Source organism: Pristiophorus japonicus, chromosome 6 (genome assembly GCF_044704955.1).
Source record: "Pristiophorus japonicus isolate sPriJap1 chromosome 6, sPriJap1.hap1, whole genome shotgun sequence".
NCBI lineage: Eukaryota > Metazoa > Chordata > Chondrichthyes > Pristiophoridae > Pristiophorus > Pristiophorus japonicus.
In genome coordinates this window covers 100,491,793-100,515,452 of record NC_091982.1, presented here as the reverse complement: position 1 = coordinate 100,515,452, position 23,660 = coordinate 100,491,793, and positions in this window count along the sequence as shown.

The window sequence follows — 23,660 nt, the reverse complement described above, 5'->3', positions numbered from 1 at the left end:
GTTAATCGTTACTTTATAGTCCCCACAAATTCTAACCGTGCCATTCTCCTTGAGTACCGGGACAATCGGACTGGCCCAGCCATTGAATTCCACCGGCGCGATGATGCCTTCACATTCCAGCCTGTCCAGCTCAATTTCTTCTTTTTCATGCATCATGTACGGTACCACCCAAGCCTTGTGGTGGATGGGTCGCGTACCGGGAACCAAATGGATCTGCACTTTCGCCCCTGAGATGCTTCCAATGCCTGGCTCGAACAATGATGGGAACTTGCTCAGCACCTGGGTACATAAGGCATCATCGATGGACGAAAGCGCTTGGATGTCATCCCAGTTCCAACGGATTTTTCCCAGCCAGCTTCTGCCTAACAATGTGGGACCATCCCCTGGTACAATCCACAGCGGGAGTTCGTGCACTGCTCCATCATCGGAGACTTTGACTTCTGCACTGCCAATTACAGGGATTAGTTCCTTGGTGTAAGTCCTTAGTTTGGTGTGAATGGGCTTGAGCTTGGGCCTGTGTGCCTTTTTGCCCCACAGCCTGTCGAAGGCCTTTTTACTCATTATGGACTGCCTTGCCCCCATGTCCAGCTCCATAGATACTGGAATACCGATCAGTTCAACTTTCAATATTATTGGTGGGCATTTCATAGTGAATGTATGTACCCCGTACACTTCTGCCTCCTCAGTACGAGTCTCTAATTCAACCTGATCCACAGTAGATCGATCTGCCTCTGCAACGTGGTGGTTTGCAGGGTTTACAGGGTTTGCAGCTCACCTGCACATCCGTTGGAGGTGTCCCATCGTTCTGCAACCATTGCACGCATAGTGCTTAAAGCGGCAGTGATGGGGCCAATGATCACCTCCTCAGCGCCAACAGGGTGTTAACTGCTTCGCATTAACAATTGATGGTGGACTCTGGGTTAACTGAGGTTGTGCAGCAGCAGCCGGCGTGTACGTTCTGCCATGTACATTTCTGCTCGAGACTGACGTTACTTTATGCACAGTACTGGCCAAAACTTCTTTATTCTGTGAAATCTGCTTCGTGTTGTCGCTGGTGGACATAAATGCCTGGGCTATCATTATGGCTTTACTTAGATTCGGAGTTTCAACAGTCAACAGTTTGTGAAGGGCTGTCTCATGTCCAATGCTCAGTACAAAAATGTCTCTGAGCATTTGTTCGAGGAACCCCTCAAACTCACAATGTCCTGTGAGGCGCCTTAGTTCGGCTCGCCACTTCCTGGCCCTCCGATCGTTGACACGTGTAGAACCGATATCTCGCCATCTAAACGCTTTCCTTAGGATTTAGGTGCTCCCGGACCAGTGTACACAATTCTTCGTAGGATTTATCTGTTGGTTTTGCTGGGGTGAGGAGATTCTTCATGAGGCCATAGGTTGTTGCCCCCCAGACGGTAAGGAGGGTCACCCTTCGTTTGATAGCGTTCTTGACCCCTTCCAGCTCGTTGGCCACGAAGTATTAGTCGAGTCTCTCCATGAAGGCCTCCCAATCGTCCCCTTCTGAGAACTTCTCCAGGATGCTGACTGTTCTTTGCATTTTCGCGTGGTTGTTCGTTACCTGATCACCAATTGGTACACTCATAATAAAGGATGAAACTGAGTACTGTGTACAATGAGCAAGTGTGACCTTAGCTCCTTTAATAAGATTCCAGAGTGCAGGTATCTCATGTGTGGCATGCTTATATACTGTGCTCCCAAGGGATGCTGGGATCCCTTGCGACTCCAACAGGTAGGCCCTCTGGTGGTCAGGTGCCATGCAGGTTACACAGGGTTAAATACATAACACTTGGTTTATAGATTTAGAGTGCATGTAGAATGCATCTGATTTATGGCTCTTGAGGAATAAAATCCAATCGAGCCTTCCACTTGTTTGAAGAGTCTTTAAAGTGCTTCCGAGGTAGGGTCAGAGTGCAAACATTTGTAGTAGATGGTGTCAGAGAATTGTCATCGTGCTTTATTTGCAATGAATACATGGCATTTCCTTCATATGCAGGTCTAATTATTATGTTGCTAAATTGCTGACCACCCAACTTTCCCGCCTTGGCTCCCATCTTAGCTGATATTGTTAATGGTTCCCTCTCCATCTCCTCTCTTCTCAAAAAAACAACTCTTCACCCTTCCGTCCTTGCAAAGTACCCCCCCATTTTCGCTCCAAAATCCTGGAACGTGTTGTCGTCTCTGACATCTGTGGCCATTTTTGCTGGAACTCCATGCTTGAATCCCTCCAATGAGGTTTCCGCCCCTGCCACAGTACCGAAACGACTCTTATTCAAGTCATAAAAGACATACTATGTGACTGTGATAAAGGTAAACTTTCCATCCGAAACCTCCTCAACCTGTCTGCAGCCTTTGACACAGTTGACCACACCATTATCCTCCAACGCCTCTCCACCATCATTCAGCTAGGTTGGACTGCACTCACATAGTTCTATTCTTATCTATCCAGTCGTAGCCAGAGAATCACCTGCAATGGTTTCTTTAGCCACTCCTGCATTATTATCTGTGGTGTCCCTCAATGATCTATCCTTGGCCCCCTCCTATTTTCATCTATATGCTGCCTTCGGTGACATCATCCAAAAACAGTGTGTCAGTTTCCACCTGAAAGCGGACGACACCCAGCTCGACCTCACCACCACCTCTCTCGACCCTTGCACTGTCTAAATTGTCAGACTGCTTGTCCGACAAGCAGAAATTTCATCCAATGACATTGGGAAGACCGAAGCCATTGTCTTCGGTCCCAGCCACAAACTCAGTTCCCTAACCACCGACTCCATCTCTCTCCCTGGCAACTGTCTGAGACTGAACCAGACCGTTCGCAACTTTAGTGTTATGTTTGATCCTGAAAGGAACTTTGATGTAAGCTGAGTGGACCTAGTGAAATACAAGGTCGACGCTTAGCCTTGATACCCCTCTGGACGGACTAAGTGAAATACAAAGTCGACGCCCCGACGAGTAGAGATGACAGACTTCAATTGGAGGTTCAAAACCGTCTTTATTCACAGGCCTGGGGAGAACCTTCTGAGACCACTCTCAGATCCAACTCCACCGAGATGTTAGCGAATTTCATATTTATACATTTAACAGTCCATCACTTCCGTAGCCTATCCCACATGACATCTTACGCTATTCCCGATATTCGCAGTTAATCTTGTTTCTTCTTGTAAGCTTATTTTCAGCTCCTTCTGTCATTGGGGCCTTCCTCTTATCTATTCTTGCAACTTCGTTGCTGGAACAATCACCCTTTGTTTTTGCCAGATGGCCTTGTCTGATAGCATGTTTTCTGAAGGTAACACGCTCATGTTAATTCTGTAAGGCAAGCATATCGTGGTTAATTTTATCAGACTTCAGCTGGAAGCCATGTTGCTATCCACACAGTGCATCGTTTACCATTTAATTATGCAGATTGGTGCCTTGCCCAAGCAAGTACTCAAGTCCACTTAATCATGGATCGATTCGCTACCTCTTGTCCCGTTTCACCAAGCACATGGTGATATACTATAGCTCAACATATTTATACATAAATTCAAGCGCTACATAAATTTGGTTATTTCAGCCCCCACCCCCCCACTTATGGCCCATTGGTCACCTTGACCCAATACGGCCAGTATCCTACAGTTTAAGATTAGAAACACAGCAACATAGAAAATAGGTGCAGGAGTAGACCATTTGGTCCTTCGAGCCTGCACCACCATTCAATAAGATCATGGCTGATCATTCACCTCAGTACCCCTTTCCCGCTTACTCTCCATACCTTTGATCCCTTTAGCCGTAAGGGCCATATCTAACTCCGTCTTGAATATATCCAATGAACTTGCATCAACGACTCTCTGCGGCAGGGAATTCCACAGGTTAACAACTCCCTGAGTGAAGAAGTTTCTCCTCATCTCAGTCCTAAATGGCCTACCTCTTATCATCAAACTATGTCCCCTGGTTCTGGACTTTCCCAACATCGGGAACATTCTTCTCGCATCTCGTCCCATCAGAATCTTATACGTTTCTATGAGATCCCCTCTCATCCTTCTAAACTCCAGTGTATAAAGGCCCAGTTGATCCAGTCTCTCCTCATATATCAGTCCTGCCATCCCGGGAATCAGCCTGGTGAACCTATGCTGCACTCCCTCAATAGCAAGAACGTCCTTCCTCAGATTAGAAGACCAAAACTGAACACAATATTCCAGGTGAGGCCTCACCGAGGACCTGTACAATTGCAGTAAGACCTCCCTACTCCTATACTCAAATCCCCTAGCTATGAAGGCCAACATGCCATTTGCCTTCTTCACCGCCTGCTGTACCTGCATGCCAACTTTCAACGACTGATGTACCATGACACCTAGGTCTCGTTGCACCTCCCCTTTTCCTAATCTGCCACCATTCAGATAATATTCTGCCTTCCTGTTTTTGCCACTAAGGTGGATAACCTCACATTTATCAACATTATACTGCACCTGCCATGCCTTTGCCCACTCACCTAACCTGTCCAAATCACCCTGCAGCCTCTTAGCATCCTCCTGACAGCTCACACCGCCACCCAGTTTAGTATCATCTACAAACTTGGAGATATTACACTCAATTCCTTCATCCAAATCATTTATGTATATTGTAAAGAACTGGTGTCCCAGCACTGAGCCCTGCGGCACTCCACCAGTCACTGCCTCCCATTCCAAAAAGGACCCATTTATCTCGACTCTCTGCTTCCTGTCTGCCAACCAATTCTCTAACCTTGCCAGTACATTACTCCGAATACCATATGCTTTGATTTTGCACATCAATCTCTTATGTGGGACCTTGGCAAAGGCCTTTTGAAAGTCCAAATACACCACATCCACTGGTTCTCCATTGTCCACTCTGCTAGTTACACCCTCAAAAAATTCCAGAAGATTTGTCAAGCATGATTTCCCTTTTATAAATCCATGCTGACTTAGACCGATCCTGTCACTGCTTTCCAAATGCGCTGCTATTTCATCCTTAATAATTGATTCCAACATTTTCCCCACTACTGATGTCAGGCTAACCGGTCTATAATTACCCGTTTTCTCTCTCCCTCCTTTTTTAAAAAGTGGTGTTACATTAGCTACCCTCCAGTCCATAGGAACTGATCGAGAGTCGATAGACTGTTGGAAAATGATCGCCAATGCATCCACTATTTCTAGGGCCACTTCCTTAAATACTCTGTGATGCAGACAATCAGGCCTCAGGGATTTATCGGCCTTGAATCCCATCAATTTCCCCAACACAATTTACCACCTAATAAGGATATCCTTCAGGTCCTCCTTCTCAGTAGATCCTCGGTCCCCTAGTACATCCGGAAGGTTATTTGTGTCTTCCTTCGTGAAGACAGAACCAAAGTATTTTTTTCAATTGATCTGCCATTTCTTTGTTCCCCATTATAAAGTCTGACTGCAAGGGACGTACGTTTGTCTTCACTAATCTTTTTCTCTTCACATATCTACAGAAGCTTTTGCAGTCAGTTCCCGGCAAGCTTCCTCTCGTACTCTATTTTCCCCCTCCTAATTAAAGCCTTTGTCCTCCTCTGCTGAATTCTAAATTTCTCCCAGTCTTCAGGTTTGCTGCTTTTTCTGGCCAATTTATATGCCTCTTCCTTGGATCTAACATTGTCCTTAATTTCTCTTGTTAGCCACAGTTGAGCCACCTTCCCTGTTTTATTTTTATTCCAGACAGGGATGTACAACTGTTGAAGTTCATACATGTGATCTTTAAAGGTTTGCCATTGCCTATCCACCATCAACGCTTTAAGTATTATTTGCCAGTCTATTCTAGCCAATTCACGGATAGTAAAAGCTTTTACAGATATATAAAATGGAAAAGAGTGACCAAAGTAAATGTTGATCCCTGAGAAGATGAGAAGGGGGATTTAATAATGGGAAATATGGAAATAGCTGAGACCTTAAACAATTATTTTGCTTCGGTCTTCACAGTGGAAGACACAAAAACCATGCCAAAAATTGCTGGTCACGGGAATGTGGGAAGAGAGGACCTTGAGACAATCACTATCACAAGGGGGGTAGTGCTGGACAGGCTAATGGGACTCAAGGTAGACAAGTCCCCTGGTCCTGATGAAATGCATCCCGGGGTATTAAAAGAGATGGCGGAAGTTATAGCAGATGCATTCGTTATAATCTCTGGACTCTGGGGAGGTACCATCGGATTGGAAAGCAGCTAATGTAACGCCTGTTTAAAAAAGGGGAAGACAAAAGGCAGGTAACTATAGGCCGGTTAGTTTAACATCTGTAGTGGGGAAAATGCTTGAAACTATCATTAAGGAAGAAATAACAGGACATCTAGGTAGGAATAGTGCAATCAAACAGACGCAGCATGGATTGATGAAGGGGAAATCATGTTTAACTAATTTACTGGAATTCTTTGAGGATATAATGAACATGGTGAATAGAGGTGCACCGATGGATGTGGTGTATTTAGATTTTCAAAAGGCATTCGATAAGTTGCCACACAAAAGATTACTGCAGAAGATAAAGGTAAGCGGAGTCAGAGGAAATGTATTCGCATGGATAGAGAATTGGCTGGCTAACAGAAAGCAGAGAGTCGGGATAAATGGGTCCTGTTCGGGTTGGAAATCGGTGGTTAGTGGTGTGCCACAGGGATCAGTGCTGGGACTACAACTGTTTACAAGATACATAGATGACCTGGAAGAGGGGACAGAGTGTAGTGTAACAAAATTTGCAGATGACACAAAGATTAGTGGGAACGCGGGTTGTGTAGAGAACACAGAAAGGCTGCAAAGAGATTGAGATAGGTTAAGCAAATGGGCTAAGGTTTGGCAGATGGAATACAATGTCGGAAAGTGTGAGGTCATCCACCTTGGCGAAAAAAAACAGTAAAAGGGAATATTATTTGAATGGGGAGAAATTACAACATGCTGTGGTGCAGAGGGACCTGGGAGTCCATGTGCATGAAACTCTTTTAGAGTCTACCTATAAAACATAAAACATTAAACCGTGCCACCCGACCTGGATGACACAGCAGACATTTACAAGGCCCTTTTTTTTTCCTTTTTTTTAGTTTTTTTTTTGTGTTTTTCTTTTTTTTGGTTTTTTTTTTTGGGCACTAAAATTACCTTTTTTCCCCAGTGCCCTCTATAAAAGGGAAGGGGACACTAAAAGCACCAGCAATTAAAACAAATTAAACTTTAAAACGTAAAATCAAATTAAAATTTGGTTGCCGAGCGTGATGATGCACTCCAGTCCCTTCGGTGCCCACCTCTTGCGGAAGGCCGCGAGCGTACCGGTGGACACCGCGTGCTCCATCTCCAAGGACACCCTGGACCGGATGTAAGAGCGGAAGAGAGGCAGGCAGTCAGGTTGAACGACCCCCTCGACCGCCCGCTGCCTGGACCGGCTGATGGCACCCTTGGCCGTGCCCAGGAGCAGTCCTACGAGGAGGCCCTCGGACCTACCCGCTCCCCTCCGCACAGGGTGCCCAAAGATCAGGAGAGTGGGACTGAAGTGCAGCCAGAATTTCAGGAGCAGCCCCTTCAAATAATGGAACAGGGGCTGCAACCTCGTGCACTCAATAAAAACATGGAACACGGACTCCTCCAGACCGCAGAAATTGCAGGCGGCCTGGGAGTCCGTGAACCGGCTTAAAAATCTGTTGCACGGCACTGCTCCGTGCACCACCCTCCAGGCCAAGTCCCCGATGAATAGTGGGAGGACTCCTGCGTAGAGTGCCCTCCATCGGGGACCCCCGCCTCCTCCGGACGGCAAGATGGTACGCCATGGCGTGTCCGGACGGCCGGCGAGGATGGCAAAGTTGAGGGTGTGCAGGAGCAGCCCGTACAGGAAACCCCTCCGCGCGGAACTGAAAGGCATGGAGGGGATTTCCCCGAGGCGGCTCAAGTTGTGAGGCGCCGGCCCCCGAGGGAGGTTCCGGGGTTTGGCGCCGATGAGGAATTCCGTCCGGACGGGGGTCAGTTCGGACGGGATCTCCCCACGTGCTTGAGCCTCCTCGATGCACCTAACGGAGTCAGGGCCCAGAGCTGTTTTTAGCGACTCGATGGCATCGGCCGCGTGGCGGACGTTGGCAGAATTTAGGCGCCGCGCCAGCGTGTCTGGCGCCATCCAGCCCACTCCTCCGCCATCGAGCAGGTCCCTGACCCTGGTCACCTCACCAGCCACAGCCCTCTCTTCCGACCGCCACATAAAACCTCGGCCGTGGAGGTACGGATTCCCGAGCAGCGGTTCCTGCAGGACGGCCGCCACTCCAGCCGGCGGAGAGCTGCGCTTGGTGGAGACTTTGTTCCAGACCCTGATGAGTTCCCTGTAAAAGACAGGCAGCTCCCGGAGGGCGGTCCTGGCACCCCCCAAGTTCACAAACAGGAGCGGCGTGTCATAATTGAGGTCGCGCTGCTGGCGGAAGAAATACCTCGCCAGAGCGCACCACCTAGGAGGGGGCTCGACGTAAAGGTATCTCTGCAGGGTCTGAAAACGGAAAGTCGCGAGCTGGGCGCTGACGCACACCAACGACTGACCGCCCTCCTCAAGCGGGAGACTCAAGACCGCGGCAGAGACCCAGTGCTTTCTGTTGTTCCAGAAGAAGTCCACCAGCTTCTTCTGTATCTTGGCGACAAACGCAGGGGGAGGGGTCAAAGTGACCAGCCAGTACCACAACATTGCGGCCACCAGCTGGTTTATGACTAGCGCTCGACCCCTGTAGGACAGCACTCGGAGCAGTCCTGTCCAGCGCCCTAGGCGAGCGGCGACCTTGGCCTCCAGCTCCTGCCAGTTCGCCGGCCAGGCTCCCTCGTCGGGGCTAAGGTAGACTCCCAGATAGAAGAGATGGGTCGTGCTCCAGGCAAAAGGCCTGAGCTCCTCCGGCAGGGAGTCCACCCACCACTGACCCACCAGGAGTCCGGAACATTTCTCCCAGTTGATCCTGGCGGAGGACGCGGCCGAGTAAATCTCCTGGCACTCACGCATCCTCCGCAGGTCAGCGGGATCCTCTACCGCGAGGAGCACGTCATCGGCGTAAGCCGAGAGGACGACCTCCACGCCCGGCCCTTGCAGAGCCAGTCCCGTCAACCTCGTCCGCAAGAGGCGCAGGAAAGGCTCCACGCAAACGGTGTATAACTGGCCGGACATGGGGCATCCCTGGCGCACCCCTCTCCTAAAGCGAAGGGGCGCCGTCAAGGACCCGTTAACCTTAATCAGACACTCCTCGGCGGCGTACAAAAGTCGGATCCGGGCGACGAAATGCGCCCCGAACCCGAAAGCGCGCAGAGTTCCGAGCAGATAGTCGTGATCCACCCTGTCGAACGCCTTCTCTTGGTCGAGGGATAGGAAGGCGACCGACAGACCAGCCTCCTGGGAACAATGGATGAGGTCCCGGACCAGATGGATGTTATCGTGGATTGTCCGGCCTGGGACCGTGTAGGACTGGTCGGGGTGGATCATGTGATCCAGCACGGCACCAAGGCGAGCAGACATCGCCCTGGCGAAGATTTTGTAGTCCGTGCTGAGGAGGGAGACCGGGCGCCAGTTCTTAAGGAGGCGGAGATCGCCCTTCTTAGGCAGCAGGACGATGACTGCCCTGCGCCAAGAGAGGGGCATCTCCCCGGTCGCCAGACTTTCCCCCAGGACCCGCGCGTAGTCGCTCCCCAGGATGTCCCAGAACGCCCTGTGGAACTCCACGGTCAGCCCGTCCAGCCCCGGGGATTTTCCTCTCGAGAACCGGGCGAGGGCACCGGTCAGCTCCGCCAGGCTTAGCGGAGCTTCCAGATTTTCGGCGCCCTCCGGATTGACCTTCGGCAGGTCCTCCCACAAAACTCTACGCGCTTCCTCGCTGGACGGATCCGGAGAGAACAGAGCCCCATAATATTCACGGGCCCTGTTGTTGACGCCCTCCGGATCCGAGACGAGAGAGCCGTCATCGGCCAGCAGCGTCAAGAGCTGCTTACGGACACTCTGCCTTTATTCCAGCGAGTAGAAGAAGGGGGAGCCGCGGTCCAGATCCCGCAGGAACCGGATCCGCGACCTCACGAACGCGCCTCGGGACCCGACGAGCTGCAGGTCCTTCAGCGCGGCCTTCTTCGCTTCGTACACCGTCCGCAGGGCCGGGTCCTGGACGACTTGACCGAGACGGGCTTCCAGGTCGGGCACCTCTTTTTCTAGGCGCCCGACTCTGGCCGCCCGCCTCTTGGTCGACCCCCTCGCGTACTCTTGACAGAAGACGCGGACGTGAGCCTTGCCCACGTCCCACCATAACCTCAAGGAGGGGAAGCCGGCCTGCTTCCTTCTCCAGTCGGACCAGAATCGACGGAACGAGTCCTGGAACCGCATGTCCTCCAGCAGCCGGTTGTTAAAGTGCCAGTACGCGGACCCCGTCCTCGCGCGGAGCGAAGCGAGCTCCGCCCACACCAGGTGGTGGTCCGAACACGGCACCGGCCGCATGGAGGCCACCGGGACGCAGGAAACGTACGCCCGAGACACGTAAAGGCGATCGACTCTAGACCATCCTACTCCAGGCCTCACCCAAGTAAAGGCGCTGGAGTCAGGGTGGAGATTTCGCCAGACGTCCACCAAGTCGAAGGACCCGACCAGGTCCCTCAACTTCTCCATCGCCGTCATGCACTGCGGGGCACCGGAGCGGTCCCTCGCCTCGAGGGTGCAGTTAAAATCCCCCCCGAGGACAATGCAGTCGCCGACGTCGACGGAGCCAAGAAGAGCGGACACCTCTTCAAAGAAGCGCGTTTGCTGCGGGCCGGGCTGAGGGGCGTACACGTTCACGAGATGGAGCGGCACGTCCCCCAGGCGAACCGTTACGTGCAGCAAGCGGCCTGGCACTGGCTCCTCGACCCCCAAGATCTCCGGCTGAAAATGCGGGCCCAGCAAGATGGCCACCCCACTAGAAATGGCGGTGAGGTGGCTCATGCGGACCTCTCCTTGCCATTCCAGGAGCCACGTGGCTTCGTCTCCCGGAACGGTGTGGGTTTCTTGCAGGAAGCACACCGCATATTTCCCCTCCCGCAGGAGCGAAAAATTGTCAAATCTACGGCGTGCCCCTCTGCCGCCGTTGATGTTGAGGCTGGCTATGGTTATCTTCATGGCAAAAGCATAGTGCAACCTCTACCTTAACCTATTGTGGGGGAGGGAGCGGAGTCTTTTGTTGAGCTCCGCTCCCTCCGCAGCCCAGCGAGGAGTCCCTCGAGCTCGCGCAGCTCAAGGTGTTGCTCCTTTGTCAAGGGCCCGCCCGCGGCCAAGATTTTAACGGCGGCGCGGACGGACGCCTTGATCAGCTCTGGCTCGGACCATTTTTCCAGGGCCAGTCGGGCTTGGTTGCAGCGACCCCGGCTCTGGGCCAAAAAGTCCCGGAGTTCCTTTGCAGGAATGAGGATGGTCTCGGCGGCGGCCGCGAGCAGATCCACCGCCTCGCTGGCGGTGGTCTCTAGTTCTTCTCCCGCGTCCCCCACCGAGTCCCCGTCCTCCTCCGGGAGGTGGCCGCCAGCAGCCGGCCCATCGACCGCACAAGGCACGGCAAATGAACCGGCCGCTCCAACCGGCCCTGGCTCTGCCCCGATCCCACCCCCAGGATCGTCGGCAGAGGAGTCCCCACTGGGCTCTTTTAAAAATGGTGCTGGGTCGGGAAGCGACAGCGGAAGGGGTTCTCCCTCCGCCCCAGGAACCGGGGAACAAGGAGAGACCCGGCCATAGGAAATCCCCAGGCTCCCCAAGTGCTCCATCTCCAAAGTAAGGGGCGAGGGTGGGTGTTCCTCCCCCTCCCCGCTGCCACCCCCCGGCCCAGCATGTACAGTATCATTAAAATCAGTTGTTTCATTGTCTGCCGGGTCGAGCAAATCCCGGGGGAAGTTGGGTATTGGCTGGGCGGGCTCAGGTTCGGCCTTTTCGGCCCTGCCCGCCTCAGTCCCCGGGACGCCCGGCCCGGCGGCAATGCTTTCCTCCGCGGTCCCCATGCCCCCCACGACGGGCAGATCCTCCACGCCATCCCCGGGAGGCTGAGGCTGGGCAGCCTCAACTGTCTCACCCTCCCCGGGGACAGACTCCTCTCGCCTACGGCGCAGCTTGGGGGCGCTGGTGGGGGACGCGGGACACGCGGTGGGCACCGTCTCCTCCGCGGAGCGATGTTGTTCCCCCTCCGCCTCATTGGGGCGGTGCCTCTTGTTGTTCCTGGGGGCGCGCGGAGGCAGGGAGACCTCCATGTCTGCCGAGGCCTCCCGCTCCGCCCCCCCCTTTTCCTTTTCTTGCTCGCGCCCGGGCCCCTCTGTGGTGTTATTCAAGGGCTCGGGCACGGGCTCGGGGCACCCCGCGCTCGCCGGTGACTGGGTTGGGCCGAGCGCGGTAAACAAATTGTCTGGCGCACCGAGGGGACCCGCCTCTGGATGTTTTGCCTTGTCCCGCGCCTTCCTTCCGTTCGGACGCTCTCCCTCCCCCCCGCCGGAGGCCCCGAAAACAAAGGCCTCCGACGATGCCCGCGCACCCATGGCTCCCGGCACGCGGACGCAACTAGGGGGAGGGGTGGCGGCGGCGCCAGCCTTGGCCGCCTTCGGTGGTTTGGCGGCCTTGGAGGCGGGGCAGTTCTTGCGAACGTGCCCCACCTCCTTGCAGGCATGGCACCGCACGCCGTCCGACGTCCAGAAGACGCGGTAGGCAGTCCCCTCGTGCACCACATTAAAATTTCCCTCCGTCGTGTCCTCCCGCGCCAGCCGGACAAAGAGCTGGCCGCGGAAGGAGAACACGTGGCGCAGGCTGTTCTCCCTGAGGCCGAGCGGTATGGGGTTGATCCCTGACCTTACCTCCCCCAGTTGTTGTTGGTGAGGGAGGAGGAGCTCAGCGGGAACAAAGGGCGGGACGTTCGACACGATGACCCTCTGCGCGGTGGCCTCGAGAGGATCCACCGGCAGGAACGTCCCGCCCACCGTGAGCCCCCTTTCGAGGGCCAGGGACACCGCCCGCTCCGACCCCAGGAAGAAAACAGCCTTCCCAGACATCTTGGAGGCCGCGACAATGGCCGAGGGGCCGACTACCCCAGCCATCGCCCGCACGCACTCCTCGATGCTCATTGTGGGGTGAGTGTAGCTCTTGACCCCGTGTTTCTTCGTAATGAGTCTGAATGGTGGCAGGGCAGCGGGTGGCGCAGGAGGTGCCGTGGAAGCGGTTGCCACCTGCGCATATGTCTTCGCTGGCCCTGCCACCGGCGTGGATGGGGTCGCCATCACGGGGTCCCTTTAAGGGCTACACCCACCCCAAAGTCACAGGCCTTAATGGTCTTTATTAGCCTCGTTGGTGTTTGAGCAGAGGGAGCTCTGAAAGGGGCACACCTCTCCCCTTGTTAATGATTGGGGAGGGGCCTTGTTCCCTCTGCTCAGTGTCTTAATTGTTTTTTTTTTAAATTAGGAGAAAGGTGCCTCAGAGAGAGAGGGGAGAAACAGAGTAACAGAGAAAGAGAGAGGTGGGTGGGAAGGGGGGGGGGAACTGCGAGGGCAGGTCTCCCCTCGCAGCTGTGGGTGGGTGCACTCCCCAGATGGCAAAACACAAAAAACACAGTCCTTGGGGTGGGTCTTCAGGTGGGGGGAGAAGACGTCTTCACCTGGGGCAGCTAGAGCCACCAGGCACACACTCCTAACGATGTTAATAGGGTAAATGAGAAAAATCTTCAGCCTGGTAGCTCCAGCTATCCCAGGCTAGGCAATTGGGGGGGGGGGGGATTCAATTGTTGGGGGGGCCTAGTTGTAAGCAAGGCCCCCACACACACTACCACACACACACACACCCCCCGCGATGTTCCGGCCCTCAGTGGTCTTCTTTCCTCCCCCCACCGATACAACAAAGTCTCTTGGGAAATGCACCCACACCCACCTGTAGAAATGTAATCTCCCTTCTTCCACACTGGATGTTGTTGGTCTTTTCCCCCTCTCTCCAACTCTTTGCAGAAATGGTAAAGATGTAAAAAAGTTTTCTGCTTTTTCCTCCTCTCCCTCTGGGTGAAAGTTGGTGGTGAAGCCCCTTCCTTCCTTCTCTTCCTGGACTGTTCTCAGGGCTCTCCAGGCAGGAGCTAAGGTTGATAGCTGCTCCTCTCTCAGCAGCTCAGCTCCTACTGAGCAGGACACGCCTCCACTGCTCCACAATTGGTCCTTGTGCATGAATCCCAAAAAGTTAGTTTGCAGGTGCAGCAGGTAATCAGGAAGGCGAATGGAATGTTAGCCTTCATTGCGAGAGGGATGGAATACAAAAGCAGGGAGGTCCTTCTGCAACTGTATAGGGTATTGGTGAGGCCGCACCTGGAGTACTGCGTGCAGTTTTGGTCACCTTACTTAAGGAAGGATATACTAGCTTTGGAGGGGGTACAGAGACGATTCACGAGGCTGATTCTGGAGGTGAGGGGGTTACCTTATGATGATAGATTGAGTAGACTGGGTCTTTACTCGTTGGAGTTCAGAAGGATGAGGGGTGATCTTATCGAAACATTTAAAATAATGAAAGGGATAGACAAGATAGAGGGTAAGAGGTTGTTTCCACTGGTCGGGGAGACTAGAACCAGGGGGCACAGCCTCAAAATACAGGGGAGCCAATTTAAAACCGAGTTGAGAAGGAATTTCTTCTCCCAGAGGATTGTGAATCTGTGGAATTCTCTGCCCAAGGAAGCATTTGAGGCTAGCTCATTGAATGTATTCAAGTCACAGATAGATAGATTTTTAACCAATAAGGGAATTAAGGGAATTAAGAATCTTGGACAATGCCTTAACATACCCCTGAGTGTTTTTGGAAGCTATCAGTAAATTGTCGACATACTGTAGCACGGTACTGCCATCCTCCTCTCGTTCTACTTCCTCCAGGGCCCTGGCTATGTGTCGATGCAATATAGCTGGACTATTATGGAACCCTTGGGGGAACCTGGTCCAAATATATTGTTTCCCATTTAGTGTGAAGGCAAATTTCTCTTGCGATTCTTTGTCCAATGGTATGGACCAGAATCCATTTGCAATGTCTAGCACTGTAAAAATTTTGAGTTCTGGTGTTAGCCCTTTGAAAATTGTAGCTGGGCTTGCTACTATCGGGTATTCCTTTGGGGTCACCTTATTTAGTGCCGTATAATCAATTGTCAGTCGATATGATGCATCTGGTTTCTTTACTGGCCATACCGGGGAATTCGTTTCGGATATAGTTTCCCGTAAGATTCCCTGTTTGGTTAATTCTAACACTATGTCCCATACTGCTGCTTTGGCTTCCTCCTTTAAAGGATATTGTTTATGTGGGTGATGCATTGGTCCTGGAATTTTTACCGGGGGGGTTTGGACTAATCCATAATCTTGCTTATGCGTTGCCTACACCCCAATATACTCTCTCCATGGGATCGCCCATGGTCCCTTCTTATCCCATTCTGGGTCGATAATCTTAATTGTTCCTACCTGATTTGTTCTGTTTCCCAGGGCTACTTGTTTGTTTAACTTATGATCTGGTGGCCAGATCACTTTATTTGCTTTGGGGTCGATTAAAGCTCATACTTCCCACAGTAAGTCTATCCCGAGGATTGTTCCTTCAATATTCTCGCATACCCACAAATGGGTAGGTATCATTATACATCCAATTTCTAATAGAATTGTTTAGCTCTTATAAGCCTTAAGTCTTTTTCCACCTATTCCCACCACATTGATCGAAAGTTTGGTTCGGGGCAAAGGCAAATCTGTCAGTGAAATTGAGGCTCCCGTGTCTATTAACATTTTGCACTGCCGCCTCCCTATCAATGCGTCAACAAACATCCTTGGGTCTTCCTCATCATTTACCCCGAGGGCTGCTACCTGTCATTTAGTATTGAACTTCATCATGTCTCTCATTTGTCTCATGGTGCATATATCGTCTCCTTCTCCGTCATCTGAGTTACACCCGTATCGCCTCTCATCTCGGGCATTTCTCCTGTACCTATATTCTCCCCTGTCTTCCCTGTCCCGTCGCCGCTGTCTCTCCCTATTCTCCTGCTCTTCTCTCTCTTCCCTCATCCACCTTTTGAAATCTTCCTTTGATGGCACACCTTCTCCGGGTTGTCCCCTGCGGGGGTGAAATAGTGCAAAATTCACAAGAAACCCCTCGTGTTTGGGCTCATTCGAAAGGAAATTTAATTTGGGACTATCTACCGAAAAGTTTGGAACTCTAAAGTGCTTATGGAAGAAACTACGAACTTTAATAGAATTTTGGATTTTAAAAGACAAACTCAAAGCTATGGGCGGATATACGGAGCTAGCAAGAAACAGTCTAATTAAGTAAAGCTACCCGGGTGTGAGAACTGAGTTAATCTGTCTGGAAGAATGAGTATTTGAAAATCCTTCTCCACAAGAGACATTAACATCACAAAATCACCCAGAGGTAGCTTCCCATCAACATGAGTCTGGACACCCATTTCAGCATATACTTCACAAAGAGGCCCAATCCAGCCTTTATGTGAAAGACTAAGCACAAAATGACATTGCAATTACCAAACTAATATTTCCATCAGGAAACAGTTTTCGAACATCAACCCACCCAAGACATATCAACTTTTAACGAGCCCGACAAAATATTACAAAGAAGAACCAAGCCTGCCAAAATTATACAAAGGATTTGAAGAGATTTGGCGCTCAGATTAGAACACTGAAATCATATAACTGACCCCTGTTTTCAACAGAGGTTAGGTGGTTGCTAGGTAGCTACAAGGCTGCCACTACCTCATCAAGAGCCATGAACTCATTGAATGGCGGTGCAAGCTAGAAGGGCTGAATGGCCTGCTCCTGCACCTATTTTCTATGTTTTCTATGTAAGACAAGGAGAGAAACCAACGCGACAGTTGTAAACTAGCTTCTCCAGATTCAAGGTCCTGAAGACCTGAAGCAAGGAAGGAAGAACATCACCATCTACCATTAACTATCAAAAGGAATGGGAAGCATAAGTCCCTGCCTGCCCTGGAGTCTAACCGAGCTAGAAGTAGGTATTGGGAGGTGGGAGGTATAATTTTACTGCAACCCCCTTTGAATGTGTAGTGTATGCTACTTTATTAGAGTGATTATAAGTTTGACCTTGTACTTTTCCTTGTTTGTCCTTGATTAGATGGTTATAAGTTTGACCTTGTACCTTTCCTTGTCCTGTCCTTTATTAGAGCGATTGTAAGTTTGGCCGTGTATTTTCTTACTAGAGTAATAAGCCTGTATTACCTTGACTGTAATAAAAACAAAGTTTTTTGCATCGAACCAGTGTCCTTTGCACTTTTGTCATACCCTCCAAATAAATCCAGAGTACAGAACCTAAGGGAGTGGGAGCGATTCGAAACTGCTCAAGTTGGTCAGAAGGGAACCTGACCCCCCTCATAGAGCATAGAGACCACACAACACCCACCCACCGCCCCCCCCCCCCTTTACAGGGCCTCCTCTCTGTTTCGGCCCTAGTCCCTCTCTTCCTCCTCCTTTGTTCCAACAATCTACCTTCTTGTGTCCTGGCTTGTTACAATTATGGCAAATGGGTCTTGAATCTCATGCTAGCCGGACATTCCCCGCCCTCGTTTCTGTTTGCATTCCTTGGCAAAATGTCCTTCCCCCCCCACCGCAAGCATAACAGCTTGCTATACCTACGGCTTCTTCCTGTCCCCTCAACTCTTCAGCGGCTGCTATCTTAGCCTTTTGCATGTTATCCACCTAATTAAATCATCATAGTTGTTCATTGTAACAATTCCTAATCGTATGGCTGCCTGATGTGCGGGACCTAACCCGGCCTTAAATGATTGTAGAAAACATTGATTATCCCTAGTGGGGTTTAGAACACCAGAACAGCCCACGAATCTTCCCCATTTCCGTTTGCTATAATCTACAGCAGATTCTCCTTTGTCTTGAATTATATTGGTTATAGCTACCCAGTTTACTGGAGCTGGTCCCATCACCCCCTCTACTGCAAGTTTAAAGGCGTTAGTCATTGTTCGCCTGTTGTTGTGGGATATTTAACGTCTGACACCAGGTTCCATCTCTAAAATTCGGGCCTACTTTGTCCCAGTGGTCGTCCGGGTTTTTTGCTCGCACTAACTGGTCGCAGTCCTTATTGTGCAAATTATGGCTAATCCTTAATTCCCTCATTTTTTGCCAAAATGGGTAGTTATTTTCTCGCGGCTGTAGTTGGGGTAATTTATCCACCAACATTTGTCTCTCTCGTGGTTTAAAAGGTTGGTATGTGGTTTGGATTATCGGGGGCCCTTGTGGAACTGGTGGGACCAGGGGGAGGGGGGGGTTTGCTTTTTGGTCGTCCGGGATTGCGGGTGTTCCGGGGATTATCTGGGTCTTTATCGAGGCTGCTTTTACCTCGCGGGGTGCTGGATTGTAGGATGGTGGGAGATTATTTTCTTCTGGCCAGGATGGTGTTCCGGCCAATTTTTTTTCCCTATTATACTCGAATGCTTCCTTTCCCAACCTATCCCAATCCACGGTATCGTCCCCAGGTATTTTCGGATACAAAGGCGTACTACTAGGGGTGGCGGTTGCTATTGAGTTTTCCTTCTCTCCCCCTTTGGGAGGTGTTGCTCCCTTCCTTGTCCATTCCTCCTCTTTCCTTTGTTTCAACTCCTTACACTGTTTCTGGCAGCACTCTAAGATTACTGTTCCCCATTCTCCCTCCTTATCTTTGGTTTGTCCCCTCCACCAAGCCTTTTGGTTCTCTGCACTGCCTTCCCACCCTTTCTTTTTCATGATTTCAATGAGTTTCTGATTTTTGTCCACTAAATAGCGGGTGATGGAGTCGGGATCTCCCCAAGGGGATGGTCCCTTCTCCTTTATTTTCAAGTCCTTCTTAGACATCCTAGATTTTACCCGTGTTTCCAAGAATTCTTATTTTACCTCACGCGTATTTATAGGATTTTGCCGCCTATCCGACTTAGAGGATTTTGCCGCCTTCTTGGCTTACCAGACCGCACCTCTTTCTCGGTCTGTCTCCCCTGGTTCTTTTAGTCGCAACCTTACCGGTTCTCACAGTACATTCTGAGCTTTCTAATTTATGGGTGGTAATTTAAAATGTACTCACCCGCTCTAGCTCAATGTTCCAGTGAACCGGCAAAAGCTTACAATCCTGCCGACTACGCCAAATGATGTAAGCTGAATGGACCTAGTGAAATACAAGGTCGACGCTTAGCCTTGATACCCCTCTGGACGAACTAAGTGAAATACAAAGTCAACGCCCCAACTAGTAGAGATGACAGACTTCGATTGGAGGTTCAAAATAGTCTTTATTCACAGGCCTGAGGAGAACCTTCTGAGACCACTCTCGGATCCAACTCCACCGAGATGTTAGCGAATTTCATATTTATACATTTAACAGTCCATCACTTCCGTAGCCTATCCCACATGACATCTTACGCTATTCCCTATATTCGCAGTTAATCTTGCAAGGTTATTTTCAGTTCCTTCTGTTATTCGGGCCTTCCTCTTATCTATTCTTGCAACTTCGTTGCTGTAATAATCACCCTTTGTTTTTGCCAAAAGGCCTTGCCTGATAGCATGTTTTCTTAAGGTAACATGCTCATGTTAATTCTATAAGGCAAGCATATCGTGGTTTATTTTAATCAGACTTCAGCTGTAAGCCATGTTGCTATCCACACAGTGCATCCTTTACCGTTTAATTGTGCAGATTGGTGCCTTGCCCGAGCAAGTCCTCAAGTCCTCTTAAACATGAATCGATTTGCTACCTCTTGTCCCGTTTCACCAAGCACACTGGTGATATACTATAGCTCAACATATTTATACATAAATTCAAGCACTACATAAATTTGGTTATTTCAAACTTCCCACCGCATATCCACGCCATCACGAAGTCCGCCTATTTCCATCTCCGGGACATCGCCTCTGCCTCAACTCATCTGCTGCTGAAACCCTCATCCATACATTTGTTACCTCTAGACTTGACTATTCCAACGCCCTTTTGGCTGGTCTCCCACATTCTATCCTACATAAACTTGAGGTCATCCAAAACTCTGCTGCCCATGTCCTAACTCCCACGTATCACCCATCACCCGTGTGCTCACTGACCTACATTGGCTCCTCATTTAGCAATGTCTCCATTTTAAAATTCTCATCCTTATTTTCAAATCCATGGCCTCGCCCCTCCCTAACTCCGTAACCTCCTCCAGCCCCATAACCCTGCGAGATATCTGCGCTCCTCTAATTCTGGCCTCTTGAGCATCCCCAATTTCAATCGCTCCACCATTGGTGGCCATGCCTTCAGCTGCCAAGGCCCTAAGCTCTGGAATTCCCTCCCTAAGCCTCTCCCTACCTCTCTTTCCTCCTTTTAGACATTCCTTAAAACCTACGGGAATGAAATTGGACCATGCCTCGTTTGGAAGCGGTAAACTTCTGGGGCTGGGCAATTCCGCCCCTCAACGGAGGCAGAGCACTATCGGAGGTGCCCTGTATCCATGGAGGGGCGCTCCCGGGCGATAGCATTGCACTGAGTCCAGCACCACGCTCCGGAGCCCAGCGCCTCGCCAGCAACGTCAGCGCTACGCGGATGCTCCCCGTAGCACTGATGCGGTAGAATGGCCCACCCCTTCATTTAAAGGGGAGGGCCGCAGCATGCTCAACAGTCCCTTTGGTGCCAGTTACTGGACCACCAGGGACGCCCTCGACTCGACACCATAACGGAGTGCTGGGCTGCAGGATGGCGAGTGCTGACACAGTCGGGCTGACAGAAGAGTCAACCGACAGAAATATATGGCGACCCACGTCACAGACGTCCTCCACTTTAAGGGGCGCCCCGGCGCCATCCTCGCCGCCTGCGGGGCAATTTACCCTGCGGGACACAAAGGGGCCGGCGTGGGGTGGTGAGGTGTTGGCACACACGCCAATGATGTCATCACTGTCTGTGCATCAGCCCGGGGCATCAATGACACAATGCCCCCGCCCCCCCCCTCAAACCTATGGGGTCATTTCCCTGGAGGTGCTATTGAGCCTTCCCCCGGGCGATAACCTCATTGCGTCCCATTAGCAACCCCTGTAGGCACAAATGGGGCTATAAACAGGGCAAATTCTCCCCCTACCTCTTTGACCAAGCTTTTGGTCATCTGCCCTAATATCTCCTTTGGTCGCTCGGCATCACATTTTGTTTGATGATGGTCCTGTGAAGCACCTTGGGATGTTTTGATGTATATTGATTTAACATTGTAAGTGGGCTTTTTACTTAACTGATTCTGTGTTACTTGCTCGCCTTATATCAAGGAATCTTTAACAGGTGCTTATGAATGAAAAAATTGTTCAACTGCGCCCCCCCCCCCCCCCCGCACCACCCAACCCCCCCATCCCACTCCCCTCTGTACCCCCACCACCCATGCTAAGATAATAACAAATAATTCAGGAAAAGATTCTGATTTCTAAGTGGAAAAACACAAGGAACCCCCAGCACCTAAACTGGAAAAACATGAGCAAGACACAATGAGGGTAATTTTGACTTTAAATGATAATGTAAAACACACAATATTGACTAGATTGCAATGGAAACAAAAATCAGAAGTGCTTAGTGGGCAGCCAAGCCAATATCACTCATTTGACACCATCATCCAAAGTCAAAATTACCCCAAGTATGTCACCTCACCATGATCAAACAGCTGGAAACCAAAATGGCAGGCTATAATCCACCGACATGACAATTTAAAGTTGCACAGCGGCTATGCTGAAATGGCATTGAGCGTCTCCAACCTCTCTGCTGTAGACTTCAGTCATTGTCGTGTATCATAAGGGATGGTATAACCTTTTGAAACTGGATTATTTCTCCTGGGAGACAAGTTGGACAGAATTTTTGTTCGTTTGTGCAAAATTCCAGTTATATGTTTTCAGTTACCACGGATATGATTGACATTTTGGATGAGCTCCAAATATGTTTTGAAGCAAACCAAGAACAGCTGTGATAAATGGGTTACACTGAAATATTCATCTGAATGTTCTCCTTTGAGGAGATTTCTCCAGTTAGAGTCTCCATTCCCAAAATTAAAGATCAACCTTGAATTGCCTTGTTTATAGATTTGTGTGTTTTTCCAGCAATTTGGGTTTTTATTTAAACCAAGAGCATACTCTAGATTCTGCAAAAACTATAATAACATAAGGTCATAAGAAATAGATGCATTAGTAGGCCAGATGACCCCTCGAGCCTGCTCGGCTGATCATTTACTACAACTCCACTTTCCCCATATCCCTTCATTCCCTTAATGTTCAAAAATCTATCAACCTCTATCTTGAATATAGTCAACAACTGAGCATCTACAGCTCTTTGGGATAGAAAATTCCAAAGATTCACAACCCTCTGAGTGAAGATATATCTCCTCATCTCAGTCCCAAATGGGCAATCCTTTCTCCTGAGACTATGACCCCTAGGTCTAGACTCGCCAGCCAGGGGAAACAGCTTCACAGCATCTACCCTGGCAAGCCCTCTAAGAATGTTTCAATAAGATCACATCTCATTCTTCTAAACGCCAGACGATGTCGGCTCATTGTACTCAGTTCTCCTTCTAGGGCAACAGTCTCATCTCAGGAATCAATCTAGTGAACCTTTATTGCAGTCCCTCGAAGGCAAGAATATCCTTCCTTAGGTAAGGAGACTAAAACTGTACACAGTACTCCAGGTGTGGTCTCATCAAATATCTATATAATTGCAATAGCAAAATACTGCAGATGCTGGAATCTGAAATTAAAACAGAAAAGGCCGGAAATCTCAACGGGTCAGGCAGCATTTGTGGAGGGAAAGAGAGTTAACGTTTCAGGTCGATGACCCTTCATCAAAATGGATCCTTCTATATAATTGCAGCCTGTCTTCCTCACTCTTATACTTCAACTCCCTTGCAATAAAAGTTAACATACCATTTGTCTTCCTAATTGCTTGCTATATGTACACGTTAACTTTTTGTGATTCGTGTACAAGGACACTCAAATCTCTCTGCATACCAACATTTGCTAGTCTCACCTTTTAAAAATTATTCTGCTTTTCTATTCTTCCGACCAAAGTCGAAAATGTCACATTTCCCCACAGTATACTCATCTGCCACCTTCTTGCCCATTCACTTCACCTGTCTATAGATTTTTTTTATTTGTTAACCGTATCCCTCTGCAGTTTCTTTACATCCTCCTCACAGCTTATTTTCCCACCGAGCTTTGTAACACCATCAAACTTGGATACATTACACTCAGTCCCCTCATCAAAATCATTGATATAGATTGTAAATAGCTGAGGCCCAAGCATTGATCCTTGCGGCACCCCACTGGTTTGCCAACTCGAGAATGACCTGTTTATTCCTACTCTGTTTTCTGTCCACTAACCAATTCCCAGTACAAGCTGGTATATTAACCTCAATCCCATGAGTCCTAATTTTGTGTAACAACCTCTTTGGGTGGCACCTTGTCGAATGCCTTTTGGAAATCCAAATGTACTACATCGACTGGTTCCATCTATCTACTCTGCTAGTTACAGACTAAAAAAATCTCCAATAGATTTTTCAAACACGATTTCCCCTTCATAAAACCATGGTGACACTTCCTAATTATGTTATGATTTTCTAATTGTCCTATTACCACATCCCTAATGATAGGGAAAATGCTAGAATCTACTACTGATATCAGGCTACCTGGCCTATAGTTCCTTGTTTTCTATCTCCTTCCTTTCTTGAACACTGGG